Raw genomic sequence first — 15,803 nt, 5'->3', positions numbered from 1 at the left:
CTAATATAGTACGTAAAAGACCTAAAGAGGGGGACGCCAGCTCAGTCATGTAAATGTTACTTGGTGATGCTAAACTAATGACAAGAATCAGAACTGAGAACTAATATATTGCAAAATGACCTAGTCTCCAGAGATGGTCTGAGACATGGCTGCTGGAATTAAACCCAGACAAATGCAATGTTGAGAATATGTATATGAACCCGAAGGCTCAAACCTCCTTCTCCAGAAAAGATAAAGACTTTGAAGTAAACCTAACCCCAACTGTAACAACATACGAGTACAGCACAATACCGTCGGCAGCATATACAAGTCAACATCCGTAGAACCTAGGCACAAGGAACCTTTCCACCGTTGAATACATCACATGAAGGGGGGGGGGGGGGGGTAGGTAGAAATAGCCTAAGCTACTCTATCCCTTTGAGATGTATTTCTTTCTTGTCTCAATAAACATACTTGAACTTGAACATCACATGAGTGCTATCATGGAGTATGCTGGCCCGGCACGGAACCCTTTATAGATACAAAATAACACAAGAAAAGGCCCAAAGTTATGCAACATAGATGGTTCGTAAGCTAAGGGAACTGAAGTGTGAAGAATGACAGGGAACTGAACATCACTACACTGGAGGAATAAAGGAGTAGGGCAGACATGATAACGACGTACACGATCATACCAACAGTAGAACGAGAGGACAGTTCGAAACTGTAGACGCAGATGAGTCACAGAGAAGTCAGAAGGAACCGTTTCAGTCTGCGAGTCATAAGTCCCCGTGGCACAGTGGTAAGAACCTCGCCCCGCGCTTCGCAAGCGATTTGGCTTGGAATCGTGGCCGGGGAGGATTGACTAGGCGCCAATCCATAACTATTTCCTCTGTTCACCCAGCAGTAAATGGGTACCTGGTTGTTAAACTATTTGGTGTGTCGTATTCCAGGGAAAATTAAGATTAAAGACTTGCCCGAAAGACTATGCGTGTTAAGAATGTAAGAATTCTTGTATATATAAATAACAAATAACTAAGTGGACACGGACAAGATGAGGAAGTTGTGGAGGCCAGTTTAATACACAGTTTAAAATGTCAACGTGATAAGAAAACCTGATGTAAAAAGAGTCGCTGCATTGAACTATCGATGTCCTTCCGTCCAGCAGTAGTTCCCATGCCAGACCAAGCTTGGGATATGGAGCGCCTCCCCTCTCCTTATCTTGTCGAATGCAGTGCAACACGTGGCTGGAGAAGGCCCAGAGGTACGCCAGCACATCTATCATGTGTGGGCTACGAGGAAGTCTACGGGAACTATCCTATCTTATGGGACTATCCTATCTTACGGGACTATCCTACGGGAACTAACCCTCACTTCACCAGCATACACAAGGGTCGGGGGAGACAGTTACCACTTACAAAACTCTCATAGGAATAGTTAGGGTAGACGGAGACTTATAGGGTTGACTGACAAGTGGTATACAGACAGATAGGGTAGACAGAGACTTATAGGGTTGAGGGGCAAGTAGTAGACAGACAGATAGGGTAGTATTTATGATGGGTGATAAAGGGGCACAGGCAGAGACTGAGGCATAATTGCCCACAGAAACACTAGAAAGAATTTTGTCAGTGTCAAGAGTATTGGACAAATGGAATGTAATAACAAGTGAGGTGGTAGAAAGCGACTCCAATAACAGCATCAGAGGTAGATAAGATAGATCCCAGTAGTATTGGAAACCTGTGCACCAGTTGATTGAAAGTTGAGGGAGGCGGGACCACAGAGCCAGAGCTCAACCCCTGCAAGCACAAGAACACAAACAACCACAGACGTCCGCCAGGAGAAACAAGGTGAAGCCAACAGAGGAGGCAAGATAAGGAAGTATTTCAGACCAGCCTCTCCTTCAGACCTGGCCACTAATATAAGCAATAATATAATATAAATAATATAAATATCTTCAAGAGGAAACTAGATTTATTCCTGCAAGGAGTGCCGGACCAACCGGGCTGCGGTGGGTATGTGGGCCTGCGGGCCGCTCCAAGCAACAGCCTGGTGGACCAAACTCTCACAAGTCAAGCCTGGCCTCGGGCCGGGCTTGGGGAGTAGAAGAACTCCCAGAACTCCATCAACCAGGTATCAACCAGGTAATATGTCCTGGTGAGTGGAGGGAGCCCTGAGCCTGGCCCGGGAGGCCTGGGTAAGCCCGGGGAAAGGCTGCCCAAGACAAGCCCGCTTGACGCACCACTGTTAACCTTATATTATTATTGGTAACCTTCTCTGCCTCCAACCTGGAGTGAACACACAGGAAATAACCTCCAGCATACCTACACGCACAGCACATCCTTCACAGCACACATACACGCACAGCACATCCTTCACAGCACACATACACGCACAGCACATCCTTCACAGCACACATACACGCACAGCACATCCTTCACAGCACATCCTTCACAGCACACATACACGCACAGCACATCCTTCACAGCACACATACACGCACAGCACATCCTTCACAGCACACACACACGCACAGCACATCCTTCACAGCACACATACACGCACAGCACATCCTTCACAGCACACATACACGCACAGCACATCCTTCACAGCACACATACACGCACAGCACATCCTTCACAGCACACATACACGCACAGCACATCCTTCACAGCACACACACACGCACAGCACATCCTTCACAGCACACATACACGCACAACACACCTACACAGACAGCACATCCTTCACACAAAGAGTCAAGACTTGAACATCGCATCTCAATTACGCAGCACCGTTCTTGTGCCAGGTAAGTCCACTACGGGCTCGCCATAGCCCGTGCTACTTACCCCGCTCCTGTGCCAGGTAAGTTACGGGCTCACCATATCCCGTGCTACTTGCCCCGCTCCTGTGCCAGGTAAGTTACGGGCTCACCATAGCCCGTGCTACTTGGAACTTGTTCCTAGTAGCTGAATCTATAACAACAAACAACTCAATTACGCTATGAACTGCCCAGTTAAATTAGCAATACCTTTTAATACCTGTTAATGATTTCGAGTCCTTCTACTTCCCCAGACTGGCCACATATTGGACAAAGATTCAGCAGGCATTTACTCAATTACGAAACCCGTACATCTTTCCTCAATCATGTCAGCTTTCTTTACATATAGTAAACAGTTCATGAGCTCCGAAGTGCCGGGAAGCTGTTTAAAACAATAATATTCTTGGCTTGTGAAGCATACTCACACCTCACAACAGTGCTGCCATACTCACACCTCACAACAGTGCTGCCATACTCACACCTCACAACACTGCTGCCATACTCACACCTCACAACAGTGCTGGCATACTCACACCTCACAACAGTGCTGCCATACTCACACCTCACAACAGTGCTGCCATACTCACACCTCACAACACTGCTGCCATACTCACACCTCACAACACTGCTGCCATACTCACACCTCACAACACTGCTGCCATACTCACACCTCACAACACTGCTGCCATACTCACACCTCACAACACTGCTGCCATACTCACACCTCACAACACTGCTGCCATACTCACACCTCACAACACTGCTGCCATACTCACACCTCACAACACTGCTGCCATACTCACACCTCACAACACTGCTGCCATACTCACACCTCACAACACTGCTGCCATACTCACACCTCACAACACTGCTGCCATACTCACACCTCACAACACTGCTGCCATACTCACACCTCACAACACTGCTGCCATACTCACACCTCACAACACTGCTGCCATACTCACACCTCACAACACTGCTGCCATACTCACACCTCACAACACTGCTGCCATACTCACACCTCACAACACTGCTGCCATACTCACACCTCACAACACTGCTGCCATACTCACACCTCACAACACTGCTGCCATACTCACACCTCACAACACTGCTGGCATACTCACACCTCACAACACTGCTGCCATACTCACACCTCACAACACTGCTGTCATACTCACACCTCACAACACTGCTGCCATACTCACACCTCACAACACTGCTGCCATACTCACACCTCACAACACTGCTGCCATACTCACACCTCACAACACTGCTGCCATACTCACACCTCACAACACTGCTGCCATACTCACACCTCACTCGTAAGGTGAGGTCGTCACCGGTGATCTTTTGCGTGTGTTGCGTCAACTGTTCTCACTCTACGCACTCTCACCCCCTGCCCCTCCCCCCCCCCCCACCCGTGCTCCCTCACCCCGTGATAAACAGCAGATAAATTAGAGGTATGAGGTGAGGGGGAAGGGGGTGAGGAGTGTGTGAGGAGGAGGCCACGTGTGGACCAGGAGGCAACCCTCACACACACGTGGTCTCCAAGCTCTCACACACATGTGTAATGTAACCACTCATGAGTAAATATACTCATACTTCTATACAACCCAGGAGAAGCCAGCTTGTTATATATAAGACTTGCTGGAGCACAGTACACACCCTAGCCCCCCCCCCCACACACACACGCACGCACACACGCAACGTTCGTACCTCTCCAGCGGTCGACACCATGACCTTCACGAAAATTGCCTCGGGGGAAGAGAGTGAATATTGTGCGGAGAAATCCACAAGGGCCGTGACGGGGATTCGAACCTGCGTCCGAGAGCATCTCAGACGCTGCCTTAATCGACTGAGGCATACTGATTGTGGGTGTAACTGTGAGGAGGGTGTGAGCGGCGTGGGTCTCCGCTCTCGCAGCCCGGCGCTAAGTCAACCTTCAGCGTTCACCGGAAATCACATTACTCAACGCCCAGAAATTCCCACCGCTTCAAAACGGAAAAAATCGTGCATAAAACCAGTGGCGGGCACAAGGCGCCAGTTCTGGCTGAGGCGGAGAACAGGGCAAGCGAGAGATGGGTCCGTGGTGAGCGCCCTCCTCACAAGTACTCGCCTAATTGTGTTTGTGGGGGTGGAGCTTTGGCTCTTTGGGCCCGCCTCTCAACCGTCAATCAACAGGTGTACAGGTTCCTGAGCCTACTGGGCTCTATCATATCTACACTTGAAACTGTGTATGGAGTCAGCCTCCACCATCACTGCCTAATGCATTTGTGCTGACACACCAGTGATGGTACTCTTTAAGAGCCCTGCTGCTTTATCCCTACCTTGCCGTTACTTTGTGATGGTTTCCGGGCTCAACGTTCCCGCGGCCCGGTCCTCGTCCAGGCCTCCTTGTTGCTGGACAGATCAACCAGGCTGTTGGACGCGGCTGCTCGCAGCCTGACGTATGAGTCACAGCCTGGTTGATTAGGTGTCCTTTGGAGGTGTTTATCCAGTTCTCTCTTGAACACTGTGAGGGGTCGGCCAGTTATGCCCCTTATGTGTAGTGGAAGCGTGTTGAACAGTCTCGGACCTCTGATGTTGATAGTTCTCTCTCAGAGTACCTGTTGCACCTCTGCTCTTCAACGGGGGTATTCTGCACATCCTGTCATACCTCCTGGTCTCATGTGGTGTTATCTCTGTGTGCAGGTTTGGTACCAGCCCCTCTAGTATTTTCCACGTGTAAATTATTATGTATCTCTTCCCCCCACCGTCCCATCCCAAATCCTTATCCTGACCGCTTCCAGGGGCTATATAGTCGTAACGGCTTGGCGCTTTCTCCTGATAATTCCCCTTCCCGCCTGCGCTCGAGAGAATACAGATTTAGGCATTTTAGTCGGTCCCGATAGTTTAGCTGTTTTACTGAGTGAATTCTAGCAGAAACGGATCTCTGCATCTCACCAGGTCAGCAATTCCTCCAGTTTTGAAAGAGGGATCCCATCACTATGGTTGTACTATACAAATCACTAGTACTGTACCGTCTCGAGTACTGCTCAGTACTCACTTCCCCCTTCAGAGCATCTTGAGATTATCTTGAGATGATTTCGGGGCTTTAGTGTCCCCGCGGCTCGGTCCTCGACCAGGCCTCCACCCCAGGAAGCAGCCCGTGACAGCTGACTAACACCCAGGTACCTATTTACTGCTAGGTAACAGGGGCATTCAGGAGCAGGAGAGATTGCTGAAATAGAGGGAATACAGAGAACATATACGGCACGCATAGACGCGATAAAGCACCTAAATTATTGGGATCGTCTCAAAGCTCTCCAAATGTACTCACTAGAAAGGAGACGAGAGAGATACCAAATAATACACACGTGGAAAATACTGGAGGGCCAGGTCCCAAATCTACACAGTAAAATAACAACATACTGGAGTGAACGATATGAAAGAATATGCAGAATAGAACCAGTGAAGAGCAGAGGTGCCATAGGCACAATCAGAGAACACTGTATACACATCAGAGGTCCGCGGTTGTTCAACGTCCTCCCAGCGAGCATAAGAAATATTGCCGAAACAACCGTGGACATCTTCCAAGAGAAAACTAGATCGTTTTCTCCAAGGAGTGCCGGACCAACCGGGCTGTAGTGGATATGTGGGTCTGCGGGCCACTCCAAGCAACAGCCTGGTAGACCAAACTCTCACAAGTCAAGCCTGACCTCGGGCCGGGCTTGGAGAGTAAGAATACAAGGTAAACTGTTGGAACAAGAGAAGTCTTTAAGGTTCCTACAGGAAGTCTCTTATCTAACGGGACGTCAAACCTAGGCCTATTGGCCCAATGCAGTCCCTACGAGCCGCAAACAGCAACAACCTATCTGATAAGGCGGTTACCAGGGAAGCCTGGCCTCAGGCTCACAATAGGCCTACCATACGGTACCACACACCCCTACCATACAGCACCACACACACACACCCTACCATATACTAATAATTCCCATAATGTTCCTGATGGGATAATGAATAATGTTCTAGAGAATTGAGGCTTCGTTGTTCAACGTTCGTTTAAGTAGCACGTTAGCCATGTTGGTTAGTGAGAGGTAGTAGTAGTTTGTAGTAGTTCAGTGTGGGCAGAAAGCTCTCACCATCACATAATGGGTCCCAAAGCTGCCCCTACAACACACCAAATGAGTACCCACATGAGGCACAGGGGCGATAAAGAACTTTTTCAGTGTCAGAGTAGTTAACAGATGGAATGCATTAGGCAGTGATGTGGTGGAGGCTGACTCCATACACAGTTTTAAATGTAGATATGATAGAGCCCAGTAGGCTCAGGAATCTGTACACCAGCTGATTGACAGTTGAGAAGCGGGCCCAAAGAGCCAAAGCTCAACCCCCGCAAGCACAATTAGGTGAGTACAACAACTGTTATGCTAAGCAGTTCAACTCAGACTGGTGTTAAGGGCTCTTGGGGCTGACGGTGGGGCTACGTTAGTTTGATAAACTGTGTTAGAAATGAGCCACAGGGACGTTAGAAAGAACTTTTTCAGTGTCAGAGTAGTTAACAGGTGGAATGCATTAGGCAGTGATGTTGTGGAGGCTGACTCCATACACAGTTTTAAATTACACACAGAGTACCCAGAGTACACAATTAGTACTCTCTGGGTAACTTAATTCATCAGTGATGTAACTTGCTGTAACTGAGGCAAAATAAATAATAAGTTGATTAAATAATAAGCGAATTTTGGGGCTCAGCTCCTGAAACCGTTATGAACCTCTGTAACCTTTTTACCCGCAACTATTCACAAGATGGGTTTGATGTCCACTACCACTCACAGGACGGACTTGGGGGACCACTACCACTCACAGGACGGACTTGGGGTCCACTACCACTCACAGGACGGGTCTGGGGACCACTACCACTCACAGGACGGGTCTGGGGACCACTACCACTCACAGGACGGGTCTGGGGGACCACTACCACTCACAGGACGGGTCTGGGGGACAACTACCACTCACAGGACGGGTCTGGGGACCACTACCACTCACAGGACGGGTCTGGGGGACCACTACCACTCACAGGACGGGTCTGGGGACCACTACCACTCACAGGACGGGTCTGGGGGACCACTACCACTCACAGGACGGGTCTGGGGACCACTACCACTCACAGGACGGGTCTGGGGGACCACTACCACTCACAGGACGAACCTGGGGACCACTACCACTCACAGGACGGGTCTGGGGGACCACTACCACTCACAGGACGAACCTGGGGACCACTACCACTCACAGGACGAACCTGGGGACCACTACCACTCACATGACGGGTCTGGGGGACCACTACCACTCACAGGACGAACCTGGGGACTACTACCACTCACAGGACGAACCTGGGGACCACTACCACTCACAGGACGAACCTGGGGACCACTACCACTCACAGGACGGGTCTGTGGGACCACTACCACTCACAGGACGGGTCTGGGGGACCACTACCACTCACAGGACGGGTCTGGGGGACCATAACACACGCAGTAAAGTAAGGCAGCCAAGCATGGTGACTGGTGGTAGTGGTGAGGTATGGTGCATGTTGGCCGGGCTGGGGGCCAAGGGTCGCCAGGGTGGTCAGGTCTATTCTAGTGACTTTCACCTATAGTGTGTGGCAACGACACCAAGGGCCCGTATTAAGGCCGACCAGCGGGTACCACCAGGGCACCACTCTTGTCCGTCAGGGTCGTGAGGGGGTTCCCCTCCAGGGGTAGGGAAGGTCTATGGAGACATTGAGCTCATGTTTCCCCCCCTCCCCCCCCCAACCAGAGCTGCACCGCCCTCCCTTACTCAGGTGCATCCCGCTAACATTGATGACGGAGCCGCCATCCCCCGGAGACTTGTGGCTCACACTGGCCCCTGTCAACGTGCCGTTCATAAGGGAGGAGAGACTCAAGTGTGTGGCGGCTCTCAGCCATCCACCCTACCGGCAAGGATGTAATACCGCAGCCTCTCTGGCTTAACGCTCACCCATATGGATGATCTTAAAGCTCAGCCGCTCATAAGATCCCTTGAGTGCATGAGAACCCCTCCCCCCCCCACAACACACTCCCCCAGCACCCACCATAACACACTCCCCCAGCACCCACCATAACACACTCCCCCAGCACCCACCACAACACACTCCCCCAGCACCCACCACAACACACTCCCCCAGCACCCACCATAACACACTCCCCCAGCACCCCCTCCCAAGTGTGTCCCCGGCCTGCAGTGCTAACGTGACAAAGTCAGGAAGGACTTAGGTTATACGCGTGCACCCGACCTTCCTCTCCGGATGCCGACTCCCGCACTGCCTATAGCGACGGGTGTTGATGACTGAGGCTGAGCAGCTGTGAGGGACACAGCCACAGGCGACCACCACCCCAGTGTGTGGTATAGGACGAGGGTGGGGGGGGCGGGGGCGGCGCAGGTGACCTGATATACCTCCAACGTTTACAGCAGGAGCAGCAGCTGTGGCCGCCGCCGGGGTGACGTCCACCCACGGCCCCAACTCACACCACCACTCCTCACGTTAACGCACATAACTCCTTCTCTCTATGCTTCTATACTCTCTAAGTTTCATACAAAAATCGATATAAAACTCCTGCAGGTATTTCCCCCAAGGAGCACACCGGCGTCGCATCTTGAGGCAGGAACTTATGACACAGAAAGCGTAGAGGATGATGATGAGTGAGTGATGGCGGACAACTCACCAGAAAGCTGTTATGTTATGAGTGCACACACACACAATATGCGAGGAGTGTGTAGAGCGCGCGTGCAGAGCTCCTCCTGGTGCACATGCGCGCGGGAGACTGACGGAGGTCCCGCGCCGGACCGCGGCCAAGCGTCGCCAACCCCCGACCCGTAGCCACAATATCATGCGGCGTCTCTCTCCCTACCGGACGCTCTCACAATGCTTCGTCGAACACGTGCTTCTCGGCCCGGCTGGCCTGGTAGCCAGGTTAAAGGTACTGCTTTAGTACCCCAACCATCACCTGAGAGTAACGTTGCAGGAGCGGCCGACCTGCACTCCCCCACACACACCTCAGCCTCCCGGCCCTCTCTCTCCTCCACCCTCACCTCCACACCACCGTTATTATATACCTTTAATGATCCTAGTTTTATTATGCATAATCATAACTCACATATATATGCTAACACATGTTCACGCGTACACGTGTGTACACACACACACACACAAGTACACACACACGTACGCACATATGCGTCCAGACCCCATATACCGTTTCAAATGTAGACATGATAGAGTCCAATTGGCTTAGGAACCTGTACACCAGTTGATTGACAGTTCAGAGGCGGGACCAAAGAGCAGAGCTCAACCCCTGCAAGCACAACTAGGTGAGTATACACACACACACACACACACACACACACACACACACACACACACACACACACACACACACACACACACACACACACACGCACACACACACACACACACACACACACACACACACACACACACACTACCTGGGAGAAGTGCAGTGGGAGGAAGAACTTAGAGGAAAAACAGTGCAAGGTATGATGACCCAAGTCATATTGAAATGCAAGGAGGCTGAAGATAGATTTATTCCAACAATAAAGAAAAAAAGCAGGAGGGAATATAATAACCCATGGTTTAATAGACAGTGTCAGGAAGCAAAGGTGAGAAGCAGGAGGGAGTGGAGGAAGTACAGAAGACAAAGGACAGAGGACAACAGGATTAGATGTAACAGAGCTAGGAATGATTACATTAACATAAGACGAGTGTCGGAAAGAAATTATGAGAACGATATTGCAGTCAAAGCGAAAAAGCAACCAAAATTACTACATAGCCATATAAGAAGGAAGATGTCGGTAAATGACCAAGTGACAAGACTGAGGAAAACAGAAGGGGCATATACAGAAAGCGACAAGGAAATCTGCGAGGTACTGAATGCAAAATTCCATGGAGTGTTCACTACCGAGCCTGAGCAGCTCCCATTGTTAGAAGAGATTACCCAAGATGAAAGACTATCAGATATAGAGGTGACAGCAGAGGATGTAATGAAACAGTTGACAACACTGGATGCAAATAAAGCTGTTGGACCAGACAAAGTATCACCGTGGATACTTAAAGAGGCAGCGCAGGCTCTCAGCGTGCCTCTGGCAATGATCTTCAATGAGTCACTTATGTCGGGAGAATTGCCCAGTTGCTGGAAGGAGGCAAATGTCGTACCGATTTTCAAAAAGGGGGATAGGGAGGAGGCACTTAACTACAGACCCGTATCACTGACAAGCATCCCCTGCAAAATACTTGAAAGAATAATTAGGCTAAGACTTGTTGAGCACCTGGAGAGCATTGGGTTTGTAAACAAGCACCAACATGGGTTCTGGACAGGGAAATCATGCCTAACAAACCTTTTAGAATTCTATGATAAAGTAACAAGGATAAGGCAGGACAGAGAAGGCTGGGCAGACTGCATATTTCTTGACTGCCAAAAGGCCTTTGATACGGTACCGCACATGAGACTGCTATACAAACTTGAGAGGCAGGCAGGAGTAAGCGGAAAGGCCCTAGTATGGGTGAAGAACTACCTAACAGGAAGGAGCCAGAGGGTAATGGTAAGGGGCGAAAAGTCGGACTGGCGAACAGTAACAAGTGGAGTACCTCAAGGATCGGTGCTGGGACCAATCCTCTTTCTAATTTACGTAAATGATATGTTTACAGGAGTGGAATCATACATGTCAATGTTTGCAGATGACGCAAAATTAATGAGAAGAGTTGTGACAGACGAGGATTGTAGGATCCTCCAAGAGGACTTACACAGGCTGCAGAGATGGTCAGAGAAATGGCTACTGGAGTTTAACACCAGTAAATGTAAAGTTATGGAAATGGGATCAGGTGACAGGAGACCAAAGGGACAGTACACAATGAAGGGGAACAGCCTACCTGTAACGATTCGAGAAAGAGACCTGGGAGTGGATGTGACACCCAATCTAACTCCTGAGGCACATATAAATAGGATAACGACAGCAGCGTACTCTACACTGGCGAAAATTAGAACTTCATTCAGAAACCTAAATGAGGAAGCTTTTAGGGCGCTTTACACTGCCTACGTGAGACCCGTCTTAGAGTATGCCGCGCCATCATGGAGCCCCCACCTGAAGAAACACATAAAGAAACTGGAGAAGGTTCAGAGGTTTGCGACGAGGCTTGTCCCAGAGCTACGAGGGATGGGATATGAAGAGCGGCTGAAGGAACTGAACCTTACGACACTAGAGAAAAGAAGGGAGAGAGGAGATATGATAGGGACATATAAAATACTCAGGGGAATTGACAAAGTGGAAATAGATGAAATGTTCACACGTAATAATAACAGAACGAGGGGACATGGGTGGAAACTGGAAACTCAGATGAGTCACAGAGATGTTAGGAAGTTTTCTTTTAGCGTGAGAGTAGTAGAAAAATGGAATGCACTTGGGGAACAGGTTGTGGAAGCAAATACTATTCATACTTTTAAAACTAGGTATGATAGGGAAATGGGACAGGAGTCATTGCTGTAAACAACCGATAGCTAGAAAGGCGGGATCCAAGAGTCAATGCTCGATCCTGCAAGCACATATAGGTGAGTACATATAGGTGAGTACACACACACACACACACACACACACACACACACACACACACACACACACACACACACACACACACACACACACAGTAGAAATGGCTACTAGAATTCAACACGAGCAAATGTAAAGTTATGGAAATGGGACTAGGAGATAGGAGACCAAAGGGACAGTACACAATGAAGGGGAACAGCCTACCTGTAACGACGCGTGAAAGAGAACTGGGGGTGGACGTAACACCTAATCTATCTCCTGAGGCACATATTAATAGGATAACGACAGCAGCGTACTCTACACTGGCAAAAGTTAGAACATCATTCAGAAACCTAAGTAAGGAGGCATTTAGGGCGCTTTACACTGCCTACGTAAGGCCAGTCTTAGAGTATGCCGCCTCATCATGGAGTCCCCATCTGAAGAAGCATATAATGAAACTGGAAAAGGTTCAGAGGTTTGCAACGAGACTCGTCCCAGAGCTACGAGGGATGGGGTATGAAGAGCGCCTGAGGGAACTGTGCCTTACGACACTAGAAAGAAGAAGGGAGAGGGGGGACATGATAGGAACGTATAAGATACTCAGAGGAATTGACAGAGTGGACATAGACGAAATGTTCACACGGAATAGTAACAGAACGAGAGGACATGGATGGAAGCTTGAAACTCAGATGAGTCACAGAGATGTTAGGAAGTTTTCTTTTAGCGTGAGAGTAGTGGGGAAATGGAATGCACTTCAGGAACAGGTTGTGGAAGCAAATACTATTCATAATTTTAAAACCAGGTATGATAGGGAAATAGGACAGGAGTCATTGCTGTAAACAACCGATGCTCGAAAGGCGGGATCCAAGAGTCAATGCTCGATCCTGCAGACACAACTAGGTGAGCACACACACACACACACACACACACACACACACACACACACACACACACACACACACACACACACACACACACACACACACACACACACACACACACACACACACACACACACACACACACACACACACACATAAAGAGAATAACGTCTGCGGCATATGCGAGGCTGGCTAACATCAGAACGGCGTTCAGGAACCTGTGTAAGGAATCATTCAGAATCTTGTACACCACATATGTAAGACCAATCCTGGAGTATGCGGCCCCAGCATGGAGCCCGTACCTTGTCAAGCACAAGACGAAGCTGGAAAAAGTCCAAAGGTATGCTACTAGACTAGTCCCAGAACTAAGAGGCATGAGTTATGAGGAAAGGCTGCGGGAAATGCACCTCACGACACTGGAAGACAGAAGAGTAAGGGGGGACATGATCACAACCTACAAAATCCTCAGGGGAATCGACCGGGTAAACAAGGACGAACTTTTCAACACTGGTGGGACGCGAACAAGGGGACACAGGTGGAAGCTGAGTACCCAAATGAGCCACAGAGACGTTAGAAAGAACTTTTTCAGTGTCAGAGTAGTTAGCAAATGGAATGCATTAGGAAGTGATGTGGTGGAGGCTGACTCCATTCACAGTTTCAAATGTAGATATGATAGAGCCCAATAGGCTCAGGAATCTGTACACCTGTTGATTGACGGTTGAGAGGCGGGACCAAAGAGCCAGAGCTCAACCCCCGCAAGCACAATTAGGTGAGTACAATTAGGTGAGTACACACACACAGTGATCGTCGTGACACAGCTAGACAACTCCAGGCAAACTGACAAGGAAGAATTCCTGAAACCCGTAACATCACAAACAAGAGGACACAGATTCAAGCTAAGGAAACAAAGTTGCCGAAAAACATTAGAAAGTTTTCTTTTGCAGAGTGGTAGACGGTTGGAACACGCTTAGTGGGAAGGTGGTGGAGGCCAAAACCGTCAGGAGTTTCAAAGCGTTATACGACAAAGAGTACTGGGAAGACGGGACACCACGAGCGTAGCTATCATCCTGTAACTACACTTAGGTAATAACACTTAAGTAATTACACACACACCTGTATCTCTAAACCCACACACACTTGTGCCAGTATCAATGTAAGTATGATTAGAATAAATATGAGAACTGAGTAATAACACAGAAATATTTAATGTTTTAAAAATGTGGCGTAGGAGCCGACGCTCGACTCAACACACACACACACACACACACACACACACACACACACACACACACACACACACACACACACACACACACACACACACACACACACACACACACACATACACATACACACACACATACACACACAATCTGATGATGCAAAAATTATGAGAAGAATCAAGACGGATGAAGATAGACAGAGACTACAGGATGACCTGGACAAACTGAAGGAATGGTCTAGAAAATGTCTGCTAAAGTTCAACTCAAGAAAGTGTAAGGTAATGAAATTAGGCGAAGGGAGCAGGAGGCTGAACATAAGGTACCATCTGGGAGGTGAAATCCTGCAAGAGTCAAATAGAGAGACAGATCTGGGGGTTGATATCACACTGGACCTGTCCCCAGAGACCCACATCAAAAGGATATCATCAGCGGCATATGCTAGACTGGCCAACACAAGAACTGCCTTTAGAAACTTGCGTAAGGAATCGTTCAGGACCCTATATACCACTTATGTCAGACCAATCCTGGAATATGCAGCTCCAGCCTGGAGTCCATACCTAGTTAAACACAAGACAAAGTTAAAGAAGATTCAGCGGTATGCCACCAGGCTCGTCCCGGAACTGAGAGGATTGAGCTACGAGGAAAGGCTAAAGGAGCTGAACCTCACGTCCCTGGAAACAGCAGAGTAAGGGGAGACATGATAACCACCTACAAAATTCTCAGGGGAATTGACAGGGTGGACAAAGATAAACTCTTCAGCGCGGGTGGGACACGAACAAGGGGACACAGGTGGAAACTTAGTACCCAGATGAGCCACAGAGACATTAGAAAGAATTTTTTCAGTGTCAGAGTAGTTAATAAATTGAATGCATTAGGCAGTGATGTGGTGGAGGCTGACTCCATACACAGTTTCAAGTGTAGATATGATAGAGCCCAGTAGGCTCAGGAATCTGTACACCAGTTGATTGACAGTTGAGAGGCGGGACCAAAGAGCCAGAGCTCAACCCCCGTAAGCGCAATTAGGTGAGTACATGATAGAGAAGGAAGGTAGTCTAGGGTGTGGGTATGACAAGAGGAAGCAGCAGGTAGTCTAGGGTGTGGGTATGACAAGAGGAAGCAGCAGGTAGTCTAGGGTGTGGGTATGACAGAGGAAGCAGCAGGTAGTCTAGGGTGTGGGCATGACAAGAGGAAGCAGCAGGTAGTCTAGGGTGTGGGCATGACAAGAGGAAGCAGCAGGTAGTCTAGGGTGTGGGCATGACAAGAGGAAGCAGCAGGTAGTCTAGGGTGTGGGTATGACAAGAG

General features: G+C 49.1%; 1 protein-coding gene across 16 annotated transcripts in view; it reads right to left on the bottom strand.

The window, feature by feature from the left end:
• The window catches only part of LOC123764978 (electroneutral sodium bicarbonate exchanger 1), a 151,801-nt gene extending 142,121 nt beyond the window's left edge, over positions 1–9,680 (bottom strand). For all 16 annotated transcript variants that reach the window (XM_069333379.1, XM_069333371.1, XM_069333380.1 and 13 more), the window contains exon 1: positions 9,523–9,680. The gene's annotated coding sequence lies outside the window, so the exon portion shown is untranslated. The remainder of the gene's footprint in view (positions 1–9,522) is intronic.
• Between the last annotated feature and the right edge of the window lie 6,123 nt (positions 9,681–15,803).

Source organism: Procambarus clarkii, chromosome 29 (assembly GCF_040958095.1).
Source record: "Procambarus clarkii isolate CNS0578487 chromosome 29, FALCON_Pclarkii_2.0, whole genome shotgun sequence".
Lineage (NCBI taxonomy): Eukaryota > Metazoa > Arthropoda > Malacostraca > Decapoda > Cambaridae > Procambarus > Procambarus clarkii.
Note: the sequence above shows the minus strand (reverse complement) of the source record. Positions and strands in the feature narration are given on the sequence as shown.